This window comes from Electrona antarctica (assembly GCF_951216825.1).
Source record: "Electrona antarctica genome assembly, chromosome: 6".
Lineage (NCBI taxonomy): Eukaryota > Metazoa > Chordata > Actinopteri > Myctophiformes > Myctophidae > Electrona > Electrona antarctica.
Genome location: NC_136811.1, coordinates 6558265 through 6572770, shown reverse-complemented (window position 1 = coordinate 6572770; position 14506 = coordinate 6558265). Strand labels below are relative to the sequence as shown.

At 45.7% G+C, this 14506-nt stretch overlaps 1 protein-coding gene across 2 annotated transcripts in view; it reads left to right on the top strand.

The window, feature by feature from the left end:
- The first annotated feature begins 4650 nt into the window (after window positions 1-4650).
- Window positions 4651-14506, top strand: part of zbtb7b (zinc finger and BTB domain containing 7B) — a 53168-nt gene continuing 43312 nt past the window's right edge. The window contains exons 1-2 of one of the 2 annotated variants that reach the window (XM_079504732.1): window positions 4651-4860; window positions 10488-10631. The gene's annotated coding sequence lies outside the window, so the exon portion shown is untranslated. Of the gene's footprint in view, window positions 5617-10487; window positions 10632-14506 lie in introns of both variants that reach the window. The other variant, XM_079504731.1, reaches the window with a different exon arrangement.

The following is a 14506-nucleotide window of genomic DNA, read 5'->3' as shown; positions in this document are numbered from 1 at the left end:
CATTCAGGCCGCTTCACTCATATGGATATGAAGAATCAACTGACTGAGAGAAAACGCTAATGTTACTGCTGCCGAATTAGTTACATTTTCACTAGAAACAGATATGAGTGACTGACTGACTGTTGCAAACGATACAGAGACACCTCCCTGACAATAACGCCGAGACAGCTTGTTTATTTTTGGACCACAATGCTTATAGCAGACGATATTAAGATCGCACCATGTTATTAGCAATGACTTCCGTGAACCAGGGGGATCGAGGGGACGGAGCGAGTGACGTCAGGACTTCGTCTCAATGGAAGAGTACAGGGAGCCCTCCTCCTAACAGGGCCTCCAATGCATGACTTTTGAAGATTAATGACGTCATATGGCAGCCCCGTGGGATATTTTAGATCCCATGTAGTCCAGTAATAATGTAATTTGACCTCAATCTAATTGCAAAAAAAACAAACTCAGCTGATTTTGCATCTTCAATATATCCCGAATAACAGAAAAAAAAGTTGCCTGGAATTGTCTGAGGGTGAAAGTGTTGAAAATGGCCTGTACAGTATGGCCACCATTGACATCCTATTATAAGGCAATATTTTCTAAATTTCCTTATGCTTTCAGTAGCATGTGACATATCAAACTAGGGGTTTTTTTCATGATGCTGAAGCCATTCCAAGCATTAGTTTTGCACAAAAACACTCATTGGGCTAGATTTTGCAATAGCTCAAATGTGCTGACATCATCACATTTGAGCAAGTTGCTATGGCAAAATCTAGCCCAATGAGTGTTTTCGGGCTGTCAATGGTGGCCATACTGTACAGGCCATTTTCAACACTTTCCCCTCAGACAATTCCAGGCAACTTTTTTTCTGTTAGTATTCAGGATATATTGAAGATGCAAAATCAGCTGAGTTTGTTTTTTTTGCAATTAGATAGAGGTTGACCCTGTATTTTCTATAGATTTCCTGTACTAATGGGGCTGTATGTTTAGAGTAATTATGACGTAAATCGTTTGCCATCCAAGTCTATGGACTTTGAGGAAATTACAATGTTTGTTTAGAGCACTTTTATATGATGTATAGATCTTTTGCGGGCCAAGTGTATGGACTTTAATGTTTGTTTAGGACACTAATTGACTAGCCTGGCTAAAAAGCCAGACTCAAATCACCCTGTCGTGTGGTATTTGAGTCTGGAGATGCTGTGTATGGATCTTGTTTCCTGGGGGGCGGGTTCAAACATTTTCTCTTTGACGCAATTGGTCAGTGCTACTGTCAGTCAAAGGTCTCAAGCATTGAACGTCACTGTACCAAAGCCCGCCCATATTGCATGGTGTAGGAAATGGGTGTACAATTGAGCCTCTCCAGACCGTAATCCGCCGGCAGGCAATTTTCTTTTTTGCCAACAGCTGATTCGGTCTGGCTTATTAGCCAGGCTACTAATTGACGGCATAAGACGCCATGTGGCCGATGTAAATACAGATGCAAATTGCAATTGGCGGGAATGTGATGATGTATGATGACAAGAGCACCACAGTTCATCTGCGGATGCATGGGATGGGATCCATCTTTGTGTGCGCGTGTCTGTCTGTCTGTCTGTCTGTCTGTCTGTCTGTCTGTCTGTCTTGTCTGTCTTAACTCAGCGTCTCAGATGACCCTGCAATTTACTGCAATGCACGCACGCACAAACCAGCAGACAAAACACAGCTACAAGCCTACATATACATTTCCACCCATCCATATAAACACAGACACATAGGCCTATGTACATATAAATAGGCCTATAGAAACACACACACACACACACACACACACACACACACACACACACACACACACACACACACACACACACACACACACTCGCTCGCACACAAGAGGGCAGGTAGACCACAGAGTCAGCACAGATTTGAAGTTGAGGGGCTTCTGGGAGAAGGTGGGCTGAGTGGCGGTGGGTACACCGCAGAATTATATTTAGAGTTTCTTCCTGCAGCTTTAATTTCAAAACCCGCACGCACGCACGCACGCACACACACGCGCACGCTATGCAGGGGGCGAGGTGACTCCCTTATCTGCAGTCTAACCACCGAATTCAGTCACGCGGGTTGTGAGCTGGAAGAAGATGAGAGATGGTGTGATTCGCATCTGTTCTGGAGTCTGGAGGAGAAGAAAAAAACGTCAAACACATTTGTCGCACATCTTCTTTGGCTGTTTGTGGAAAGTGTTGCTCACACATAGGGCAGAGTGCCTCGTTGTGTGTTGTAGTATAGGGCGTAGGCTATATAGGCCTACTACTAAAGCACAGCTGGTTTCCTTATAAAAAGCAGTGAATCATCATACACAAAAATATATTTCTAATAAGTCTGTCAGACCGGAGGTCAATGCTCGGCTTCTGAGAAACGGTGACACATCATTACTAGTTTGCTTTCATTGGTTAGACTATACATTACAACGGGTGCTGGACCGGTTTCATTCAATGCATCACTTAGGCCTATGTGTTGTTTTTTTCGTGGCTTTCGCCTTTATTTTATATATTTTGTGGAGGGACAGACAGTAGGCTGACAGGAGATGGGGAGAGAGATGGGGGGGGGGGGGGGGGAAGACATGCAGTAAAGGCCGTCGGGATCGGGAGTCGAACCCGCGGCACACTGCCAGACTGGATTGCCAGCCAAGGTGCCTGCGGACCACTGAGCCATGCTGGCCCAGGCCTGCATCACGCATGTTAATTCAAATCCCACTCAACTGTAGGCCTAGGGAATAGGGATACTTACAGTAAATCCAAAGAGCAGCCAGAGACCGTATGCCCCATGGCACATGGGCACGGCCGTTTAACCACTTAAACAGGCCTGAAAAGTCACCTTTCAGCAGGCCAAAGGCATGATCCCCAAGGCCTGACTCACACCTTCACAACAGATTGATGTATAGCTGATGAATGAGACTTATTGACTGATGCAAGCTCACAATGCATTTCCAATGGGAGTCACATGGTTTGACACAACATTTGTGTTGTTTGAGGGGGTGGGGGGCAGTCGAAACACAGCCGAAAGCCGTACAACACAAATGTTGTGTCAAACCATGTGACTCCCATTGGAAATGCATTGGGGCAAGATGTAAACAAACCCTTTCATGCATCTAGCATGCATCAATGTTGTATGCTAGATGCGAAGGTGTGAGTCAGGCCTTAGTCACCTCCTTATAACCCCCTTCCGCCCAAACCTGTACATTTGTTTTATTTATGAATTTGAATGTTGTTGTTATTTTACATGTCATCATTATGAATTGAATACCCAGGACCATCCATGAATGGTGGTGGTCCCCAGCTGAAGACCCTGCAGGCTGCAGCAAAACGTCCTTTTTGGTGGTCAGTACAGGTCAGTACAGGTTTTTGCGGTCAGTACAGGTTTTAGGCCTGCCTCAGGGAAGAGGACACCCCCCTGCCATGCATGCATATAGTCCTCCATGGACACCGTTGGAGGTGTGACATGCCTTATAGAAGGAAGACCGGGCATCCTCTGTATGAAATAATGTTGTTGTGTAGTGATCTGCATGCAATAAATCCAACTACATTTTACACTTCCGCCCAACAACATCAACACTAGGCATGCCAAAATATATATAGGGGTCGCCAGGGTTAATTGATAGAGAAGCCAGACAGAGCCAAACCTCGCAAACTAGACTATCCAGTTGTTGAGATTCATGTTGGAATCCCTGTTGTTGTCCTCAACAACACCTCAGTCACTGATGGGTCGTATAGTCCTGCCTGACCGACTTGTGCGTGATGCATGCGGACACCCATAACGGCCATGTAGGCCTACCCATTATTCCCGTAAGGTGTGTGTGTGTGTGTGTGTGTGTGAGTGAGTGTGCCACTGTCTGCCAGCCCACGCCACAACTATATAAAAGTAGGCTATAAGTCTGAGACAGTCACGACAACAACAGGACGGAGAGGGAGCCTTCTTTGGTGTTACACTAAAACTAGTTCGACCCCAAAATGTCTTTGAATTCAGGGCAGGACGAAGTTATTATAGCCCTGGGCGGGGCTGGGAGGCGGGGGGGGGATACCGACCGACCGAAACCTGCCCACCCAGGTCCTCCCCCCTCCCACTCTCATGTCATATGTTTATACTTTTCTGGAGTATTTCCAGTTTCCAGTACTTCTACTCCTATCTTTCACAGGAAAATATTGTAATTTTACTCCACTATAGCCCAATTATTTGAAAACTTCAGTTACTAGTTACTTTGTAGATATTGATTATTATTACAAAACAATGCATATAGCTACATTAACCACTTCAGCCCTATACATTTCAGCCATTTGAAAATATGATGAACTACCAACTAGCCTTTTGGTAGCCTAGTACTTTAAGTAATTTATTATGCCAATATCTTTTACCTAAGTAGCCTACATTTTGAATTCCAGACTTTTACTTGTAACAGAGTAGTAGGGCCTATTGATACATTTACAAAATAAAATGAAAACAAACTTAAAAAAAAAAAAAAATGCTCGTACTTTTTCCACCACTGCCGGCCGGGGCAGACAGACCTGACGGGCTGACAGACAGACAGACAAACAGCACCGCCGACCTATCGCACGCACGCACGCGTGTGGCCGACCCCCCGCTGCTTTGCGCCCGCCCTGACTTGTCCCTGTAGTGTCCTGCCCACCCGGACCCACCACCGCACCGCAGCACAGGGCTACAGCAGGCAGCACAGCACAGCGCCGGGGTCTCTGATCGTCTCTTCTCCCCCAGCCAGGAGGACCCAGCCAGCCACCAGCAGCAACTCTCTCTGCTGCCTGCCTGCCTGCCACACAGAGTAGAGAGAGAGAGACTAGAGAGCCAATCCGATCCGAGGGGGCTTGAGTCACAGTAGATCGAGTGAGTGGTGTTAAAGTAGGGCAAGCCGCTTCTTTTCTCCTTCCTGCTTCTCTCTCTCTCTCTCTCTCTCTCTCTCTCTCTCTCTCTGAGGAGCCGGCGCCGGGAGGGAGGACAGCACAGTACAGTACAGTACAGTTTACAGTTACAGTACACTGGACAGGAGGAGACAGGAGAGGAGAGCACCGGCCGGACCGGCGTGGCGGGCGGGCAGAGTGGTGGTGGGCATAATAAACGGGGGCGTCACGGAACTATAAGCGGGGGCGTCGGAGACGACCACCCGCTGCAAGGAGAGAGAGAGAGAGAGAGAGAGACACCCACCACACCGAGAGGAGGACGGAAAGAGAGAGAGAGACATACAGACTCCTACGGTGCTGACGAAGATAAAGCTTTAATAGAGCCCCCCCCTCCTCCTCCTCCCCCCGGTGGGTGGGTGGTGTCGTTCCGGGTTGTCAGACTAGAGAGAGGAGCAGCGCAGCGGTCTGCTCTGACCCCCCGCTGGGAGAGCACCACCACGGTGGGGGGGGGGGGCAGGGTGGGACGGCAATAATCCAGGAAGTGGTGGTGCTGGCACACACACACCACACACACACACGCACTGACACACACTCACACACACACAGAGAGACGCCGGCTCAGGTGGGAAGGAAGGAGGAGGCAGGTGACACTGCACTCACCGGCACACCACGCAGGACAGGTAGAGAGAGCCTGACTGACTACCGACGGGAGAGAGAGACACACCGCCTGATACAACACAAGGTTTTTATTCCCGTTTGTTTATTTATAGTTTATTATATCGCCTCTCTCAGTCTCGATCCCCCCCATATCTCTTTCTCTCTCTGTCTCTATCTCTCTCTCTCTCTCTCTGTCTCTCTCTCTCAGTCTCTGTCTCTCTCCCTCCCAACCGCTCTCTCTCTCTCTCTATCAGGGTCACGGGAGGACTAAACCACGTCATGGGTATTCGGTAACTCCCGTGTGACGCGTCGACTATGTTCTCTCTCTCTCTCTCTCTCTCTCTCTCTCTCTCTCTCTCTCTCTCTCTCTCGGTAATACATTTCTCCAGGACAACCGAAACCAGGGCGCTTTAATCTTATTATTATTATTGTTTCCCCCCCATTCAGTCAAAATACATGTTTAATACTTTAACAAAAAGGAAAGGGGGGGGGGGGGGGGGGGGGAGAAAAAGTAGTGCAGGACAGGTGCGTGAGTTTATATACCTGCGCGCGCACCCGTGCGTGCGTGCGCGCGCGCAGGTGAGCTACAGCAAGCTAGGGGTCGCCGGGGACGTGACTTGTCTTTCTAATTATAGAGACCGTGCGGCTCTGACATCCAAACCCTGGGACCTGTTCACACGCACCTACCTACCGTACCTATCCCTCCCTCTCAGAGAGTCACTCACACACTCACCTGCAAATGCATGCATGCATGCATGCACGGCTGCTGCTGCAGAGCTAGAGCCCCCCCACCCACCCACCCATCATAGCACGCCACACACACACACACACACCCCCCTGTCCTGCACCTGTCCTGTAGTGTACACCCCTGGGTATACTGTAGTTTTCTGTTTAAATTGCCTTTAACCTTTTTTCCAACTATAGTTTCTATACTGGAACAGGATGTTGGCTGTAATAACAGGCATGAGGCAGGCGGTCCCAGGGTTAACTTCTCTTTTCAAAGTCGTGGTGGGTGGGGAGGGCTTCGGGCTTGTCTTGTGTGTATGTGTGTATGTGTGTATGTGTGTGTGTGTGCGTGCGTGTTCTGTGGTGGGCTGACTGGCTGAACCAGCCTAACAGGCTTGGGTTTTGTCTGTAGCTGCAGTGTTGTGTTTGGTTTGGGCTTTTCTCATGGGCTGCTGTCTTCTCTTCTTCCTTCCTTCCCCCCCTGTGCTCAGAGGAGTTTGTGTTCTGGGTTCTAGCCGAAGACCTCAGGCAAGGAGGGGGGGGGTAGCCCGGGGGTGGGGTCTGGGGTCGCTGTGTCAGTGTGTCACACTGTGTCAGTGTGTGTGTGTGTGTGTGTGTGTGTGGGGAGAGAGGGGGGGCACTCACTGGATCTCTGACCTCTCCCGTCGGCCCGGTTGACATCAGAGATAATGTGACGTAAGAGAGTGGTGTTAACACAATATTGTTTTTGGTTGAAGCTGTCACCCATAATTCAATAGTGTCTCCTCCTATTGCATGAGCGGATGACAGACAGTACAGTGCCCACTACTGTGTGCCCACTGAACATCCTTTCACCTCTACGCACACGCAACGCACTGACATCCTTCCTCAGTGTTTTTCTGACGTGGTATGGGGAGGATTGCAAACCAACCCCTGAAGTAGGAAAAACATGATTTTAAGTAACCCCATGAAGACCGTCCTGGTACAAAATAACGCCTTCTAAATCAGTAGTTCTTATTCAAACTAAAAATGTTTTGTGTGTCAGGGACCCCCCCAGAAGAGAAGATTTGTGTTAAAAAAGTATTCAAAAGATTCAAAAAATACTCAAACATAGTACAATGTACAAGCCGTGAGCTTGTATTCCTATAACCCCTGCTCTAAAACGTATGTTTCTACATGTATAGCTAAAACCCATTTTAAACACTTTTCTAGGTTTCAATGGCTTAAGACGCTTTGCCATATATTTAGATTCATGTCGACATGTAATTGGGTTTTGTAAGCCTATACGATTGCAACCTTACTTAAGCAATAGGAGACGAGAGAGAGGGGGTGTATTATCGTGGTTGGCATGGCAGTGCTGTGGCATTGGCGAGTGTCGCCGCCCTTGCTCAGCCACGCCAGTAACCACGATAAAAGCACGACCTCAAAGTGTTTCGTTCGCTTTTTTCATCCAACGGCACCACAGCAATCATTTTTTTATTTTTTAAAACATGGGTTAGTAGTACAGTAGTGTTCAATTTCGCTAAAATTGCGTTGCTTTCCATATACCGAAATAGGTCCCCATTGTTTTCCGTTGCCATAGGCAACTTAACACCGGCTGGACTGAGCCCACCACAACGTATCGCACAGTGATACTTGTACTGGTGATTTATTCCTGTGTCAAGGACCTCTGAATTCATAATGCATTTGGCCACAAGGCGCCCATTTGTAAAGGTGTTGTGCCAGGGGTCCCCCATAAGAGAAGATTCGCAATTTAAATAATTTTCAAAATGCATCATGGTTTTTCTTTTTTAAATGGCCGATGTACAAGCTCGCAACTGTGACTGAACTTGTTAGTTCGTCTCTTTTCAGTTTTCAATAGGGTTAAAGTGGTTAAAACTGTTCCTCATTTTGCTGGGGACCCTCCTGGATCCCCCCCAAAAGGACCCCTGAGGAAGGATGTTCGTGCGTTGCGTGCGTAGAGGTGAAGGATGTTTAGCCCATTTTAGCCGGGAACCCCTTTTGATGTTTATAGCATTACAGTATGTTATACTTTAGCTATTGAAAAATATCAGATCTACAAGCTCATAGTGCGGCACCGAATGCCGCGCTATGAGATTGTAGGTCTGATATTTTTGAAAAATTGTGACAATGCGGCGCAAATCTTTTATATATTTTTTAACGTTTTTAACTCAAACCACTGATTTATACGTTGGTGTACTGTCACTGTGGTTATCGGCACGGCTCCGGATGCCTCTCGACCACTCAGGATGCATTGTAATGCTTCCATCACATTCTTGCCGTAACCTGATTATTCCCATTAAATCAGTGTGTTTATTCAGAGGAATGACACTAGATGATTGCGGTGAATTATTGTCCTTTTCTTCTGTATATTGAAATAATGAAAAGTAATCCATGCTATTATCATAGTAATGGGAACGGAGTGTGTGTCGCAGCAAAATAAGACCGGACGACTAACCCATATAGGGCTCCATCTTGCACCACCCTTATCCCTAAACTTATTTGCCTTCTTTTTTTTTTACTATTTTGAAAATCATTTTAAAATAGTTCAACTAGCCGATCTACATCTACACGTTGTGAGCTTGTAGATCGGCCATTTGAACTATTCTAAAAGGTTTTTTAAAATAGTAAAAAATGGCAAATAAGTTCAGGGATAAGAGGTTAAGCCAGGGGTGGCGCAAGATATAGCCCATAGGCTCAGGAGGTATAGTAAGTGCGGCTGCTTATGGGGAAACGGAAGTTTTGCGGTCCGATCGCCGCCTCCTCCTGGCTGCGAGTGTCCTTGAGCAAGGCACTGAACCCCCTAATCTGCTCCCCATGAGCAATCTTGGTGTCTTCTTGCATGGTTTCCTCTGCCATTCGTGTGTGTGTGTGTGTGTGTGTGTGTGTGTGTGTGTGTGTGTGTGTGTGTGTGTGTGTGTGTGTGTGTGTGTGTGTGTGTGTGTGTGTGTGTGTGTGTGTGTGTGTGTGTGTGTGTGTGTGTGTGTGTGTGTGTGTGTGTGTGTGTGTGTGTGTGTGTGTGTGTGTGTGTGTGTGTGTGTGTGTGTGTGTGTGTGTGTGTGTGTGCGTGTGTGTGTGCGCGCGTGGGTGAATGTAATGCAGCAGGGCTTGAGATTAACTTTTTGAGGCACTGACTTGTCCTTCGGGTCAAGTACATTTCCCATTCAATTGTCCGGACACTAAAAATCACTTGGCCGTGTAAAAAATGAGCGCTGCACATTGTAAACGGCTTTGGATAAAAGCACTATGTTAAATGCACCATTGATTCACCACAGTCTACAGACTGATGGAAACTTAAAGCTTGGAGACGACCCGACAGACTCTTTAAATACTGTCTTTCTCTCTTTTGCTCTGTGTAATTTTCTCTGCAAACATCACCGTCTTTACTATCTCAAACGGGACTATTGACCTGGCCCCTGAATTATCTCCTCTTCTCTCTCTCTCTCTCTCTCTCCTCTCCTCTCCTCTCCTCTTCTCCACGGCTCACGTAGCCAGATAATTGGAGATCTCTCTCTGCCCACCAGTACGTCCGCCGGTAACATCAGACGTACATTTTCAATGCGGGGACTTAAAACCGTGGTGGTGGAAACTATTTGGAAATGTAAAACCAAACTCTTGTCGCGGGGCAAACTGCAAAGCCTTTGTGGGGGTGGTCTGTCATATTGGGGACGGTATGAAGAAAGACTGGTTTTGCAAGCGGGTGTTGTAGGCGTAGGGAGAGAGGAAACCTCCCGCTGTTCAAGCCCCTACATTATGTTGACTTTAGATTTCCTCACATGATTGGTAGTCAAGAGATCTCCAATCGTCTGGTTAATGCGAGGCTAGCTCTCTCTCTGCCAACTCATCTCACCCACCACTCTGTTTGGCCTACTCTTATCTTTTTGTCCACACACACACACACACACACACACACACACACACACACACACACACACACACACACGCACACACACGTGTTCGCACATTATTTTATTTCTGTTTGTTAGAAGTTAAATTAGGAAGTGGTCTCTCCCCCCCCCCCCCGCCTCAGATCATCATACGATTGTGGGTGTGTGTGTGTGTGTGTGTGTGTGTGTGTCATACTGTACCATGTCGTTATTATACTGTATGTCTTTTCTCTGCCTGTCTCTGTCTGTCTCTCTCTCTCTCTCTCTCTCTCTCTCTCTCTCTGTGTGTTAGCCCCCTGGGCTGTGTGTGTATATATATATATGGCGTCTATTCATATTAGCGTTGTTGTGCTAACATCCTCAGGTGTGCGACCCCGGCGACCTTTTCTTCACACACACACCTCCAGAGAAGAAGAAGGAGACAAGACGACGACGAGAAGCGATAAAGAGAGAGCGAGAGAAAGGAAGAGAGAGTGAGAGCCAGTGACAGCCATCTTCTCTTGAGGAGGTGAGACTTTTTTAACCAATTAAATCCACCTCTTTTTTCTGTCTTTCTGTGCATGCACTGCACCCACACGTGAAGTACATCATTCTTTACGACTATTCGCTGCATATGTATACCGCGATTGACCCATTTTGGGGCGGGAACCTCTTTTGGTGTTTCAAGCATTATGTTATACTTTAGATATTGAAAAATAGCAGATCTACAAGCTCATAGCGCGCCACCGAGTGGCGCGCTACGAGCTTGTAGGTCTGCTATTTTTGAAGAATCGTGAAAATGTGCCTACAAATCTTTGAATATTCTTTCAGAGTTTCAGTTTTTAACTCAAATCTTTGCTTCTGGGGGGTCCCTGGAACAACGTATTTTCAGATGGGGTTCGGCGGCATATCACATGTAATTTCTGGGGGTCCTTGACACGAAATATTGAGAACCACTGATATAGAATCATGAGGTTTTTCAGAAAAAAATTACATTTTAAAAATACATTTTTTTTAAAATTTCGACGTCAGGCCTAAATAGGTACTCGTTGTATAAGTACTGTATATATGGTGATAAACTCACTGCGACGCTCGGCTCGTTTGGCAATATTCGAGGAGGGTGTTTGGGTGAAACCAAGGGTGTATCTGGTTGCTAATCTCTGGCATCCGTGTTATGAAACCAACAACACACTCAAGGTTGTGATATGTCACATTGGCTACAGGCATTTAATTATGCCTACCGTATGCACCAGACAGACAGACAGACAGACAGACAGACAGACAGATAGATATTGGTGGTATGGTTGTTTGTGTGTGTGTACGTACGCGTGTGTGTGCGTGCGTGTGCGCCCAGAGCGATGATGAATGCCAGACAGATGATGGTTTTATTGTAACTATATTCTTTCACAAAGAGAAACCAGTGTCTCGTGAACTTTTTACCCAGCAACAGTTTGTTTGGTGGCAAAGTTTAATTCCTGGTTTGACGTGAGTTTCGTCAGCATCGAGGTCGCTCGCCGCGACAGTTCAACACGCTTAGCACTCATTGGTCGGCTACCACGGTACTATTTATTTCATTGAATCTTTATTCAACCTTACCAGGCACCCTGTGTACTTTTTTTTATTACACGGCTTGGTTGAATGCTTGATTCTGATTGGTCAGTCACCAAATTCGGCAGGTCTGTTTTTTCTGGATAATGACCGCTCCGCTCTATAACAGACCGATGCCTAATCAAACCCTCGGAGCACCTGGTGTGCCCCGCTTGATTTACTGCTGTTCCCAACATGACAGCCATGTTAACACACACACACGCACAATGTCATTTACAGCTAAACATTGCTCTCAAAAATGTTTTTGAAAACATTTGAGCAAGGAACAGACCCGGAAATGGGATTTATATTTGATCAACTCACTTCCTTGTTTTCCGACTGCAGCTGGGCAGACGCCGGCCAGCGCGACACTTTTATTAATTTACATTTAATAATGAATGTATTAAAGTAGCCATGTAATAAGAGGGATAATGTAAGGCTGAGTGGTCATTGTTTATAGATAAATCACCTTCAGGCTGATTTATCTATAAACGGTGACCACTCAGCCATACATCATCCCTTACATAATGACCGCTCCACTCTATCACAGACTGATGTCTAATCAAAGCCCCGGAGCACCTGGCTGCAGCCGCTGCGCTGCTTTGATGTTATGCTGTACCCAACATGACAGCCATATGAACTAACACACAATGTCATTTAACTAAACAACATGACAGCCATATGAACTAACACACAATGTCATTTAACTAAACGTCATGACAGCCATGTAAACTAACACACAATGTCATTTAACTAAACAACATGACAGCTATGTAAACTAACACACAATGTCATTTAACTAAACAACATGACAGCCATGTGAACTAACACACAATCTCATTTAACTAAACAACATGACAGCCATATGTAAACTAACACACAATGTCATTTAACTAAACAACATGACAGCTATGTAAACTAACACACAATGTCATTTAACTAAACAACATGACAGCCATGTGAACTAACACACAATCTCATTTAACTAAACAACATGACAGCCATATGTAAACTAACACACAATGTCATTTAACTAAACAACACGACAGCCATGTAAACTAACACACAATGTCATTTAACTAAACCACATGACAGCCATGTAAACTAACACACGTCATTTAACTAAACAACATGACAGCCATGTAAACTTACACACAATGTCATTTAACTAAACAACATGACAGCTATGTAAACTAACACACAATGTCATTTAACTAAACAACATGACAGCCATGTGAACTTACACACAATGTCATTTAACTAAACAACATGACAGCCATATGAACTAACACACAATGTCATTTAACTAAACAACATGACAGCCATGTAAACTAACACACAATGTCATTTAACTAAACAACATGACAGCCATGTAAACTAACACACAATGTCATTTAACTAAACCACATGACAGCCATGTAAACTAACACACAATGTCATTTAACTAAACAACATGCTTTGAAGAATGTTTTTGAAAACATTTGAAGCGAGAAATAGACAAATTTCTTTTCTCCATTTGGTCAACACTCACTTCCTTGTTTCCGAGGCGACTCGTTGCTCTCTGCGGGACCAACTTTGGAATGCTTTCTTTACCGTAAGCAAGGAAATATTTGTTTTGTTGTCACTTTTGGGTTAATTTATTAATTTGTGTATTAACTCATTGACTGCCAATGCATTGTGAACGGGAGGTACTCTTATGTTGAAAGGGCTTTTGGCCGGAATCCACTGAGTCAGGAAGTAAAATCCGCTATCCCGTGATTGTCATTTAATACACCCAAAACATACTTTTGATAAGCAAAATACTAGCGTTTGGATCAAGGGGGCAGGCAGACTTTCCAACGTTGAAGCTCTGGGTCCTAGTGGTAGGAGGAGGGACTACAGGCGGACCCGTGGATTCATGACCGGGAAACCCCGTGCAGCTGGGCTTTAACGTTGAGCGCTCAGTTGCCCTACGTCACTCAGGACCTCAAAGTTGAGGTCCTGGGAGGGACTTCCGGCAGTCTTCCGGGTGCTTCAAAACGCCACTGAGCAACTTCCACTGACATGAATAGCTGGGGGGGCGGAGCTTCGCGCCAGTTCAGTCTCTATTATATATATACTCTATGGTTTGGATACATCAGACGCAAACCAAGCTTGCATTTTGGTCTAAAAAGCGATTCCGAGATATTTTCGTTCCAAGATGCTGCGTCCCATAGCAAGCGTAAGCCAGCGGTTTCCGGTTTGTACCGGAAATGAAAACCGGAGCGAAACCGGAGTGTTACACAGGGAAACTGCACACAGCTGAACACCCGAATTAATTGATAATAAAAATCATAAATGTACCACAACACGTTGCGTGGTCCAACTCGCCGCCACCCTGTCCCTAATATCAGTGGTTCTCAACCTTTTCAGGCCACGTACGACCCCCTCCCCCCAAAATAGTCAATAGTCTCCAAGCTCACAAGACTTCACGTTGCACGGCTTTGTGAGCTCGTAGACTATTCTTACAATTGTTGTCTCTTTCTTATATTATTTGTAGTGTAGTATAGTTTGTTGATTACACCTCCCCCCCCCACACCCCAGGTTCCCAAGATTCAGTTTGGGAAACTCCACTACAACAAAAACAACAACAACAACAACTTTGAAAAGGACAATAGAAAAGGCACTATACCTAAAAGCAAACCGGGTAAAAAAAAAACAGGACAAAAATCACCAAACAAAGCATAATATGTGTCACTCTATCCTTTTGTTTAATAGTCTGGTAGCCTTGGGGGAGAACGAGCTGTTTCTACGTCCTTTTTAGTCTTATGCAGTCTGCCATGTTTTTACCCTGCTGTA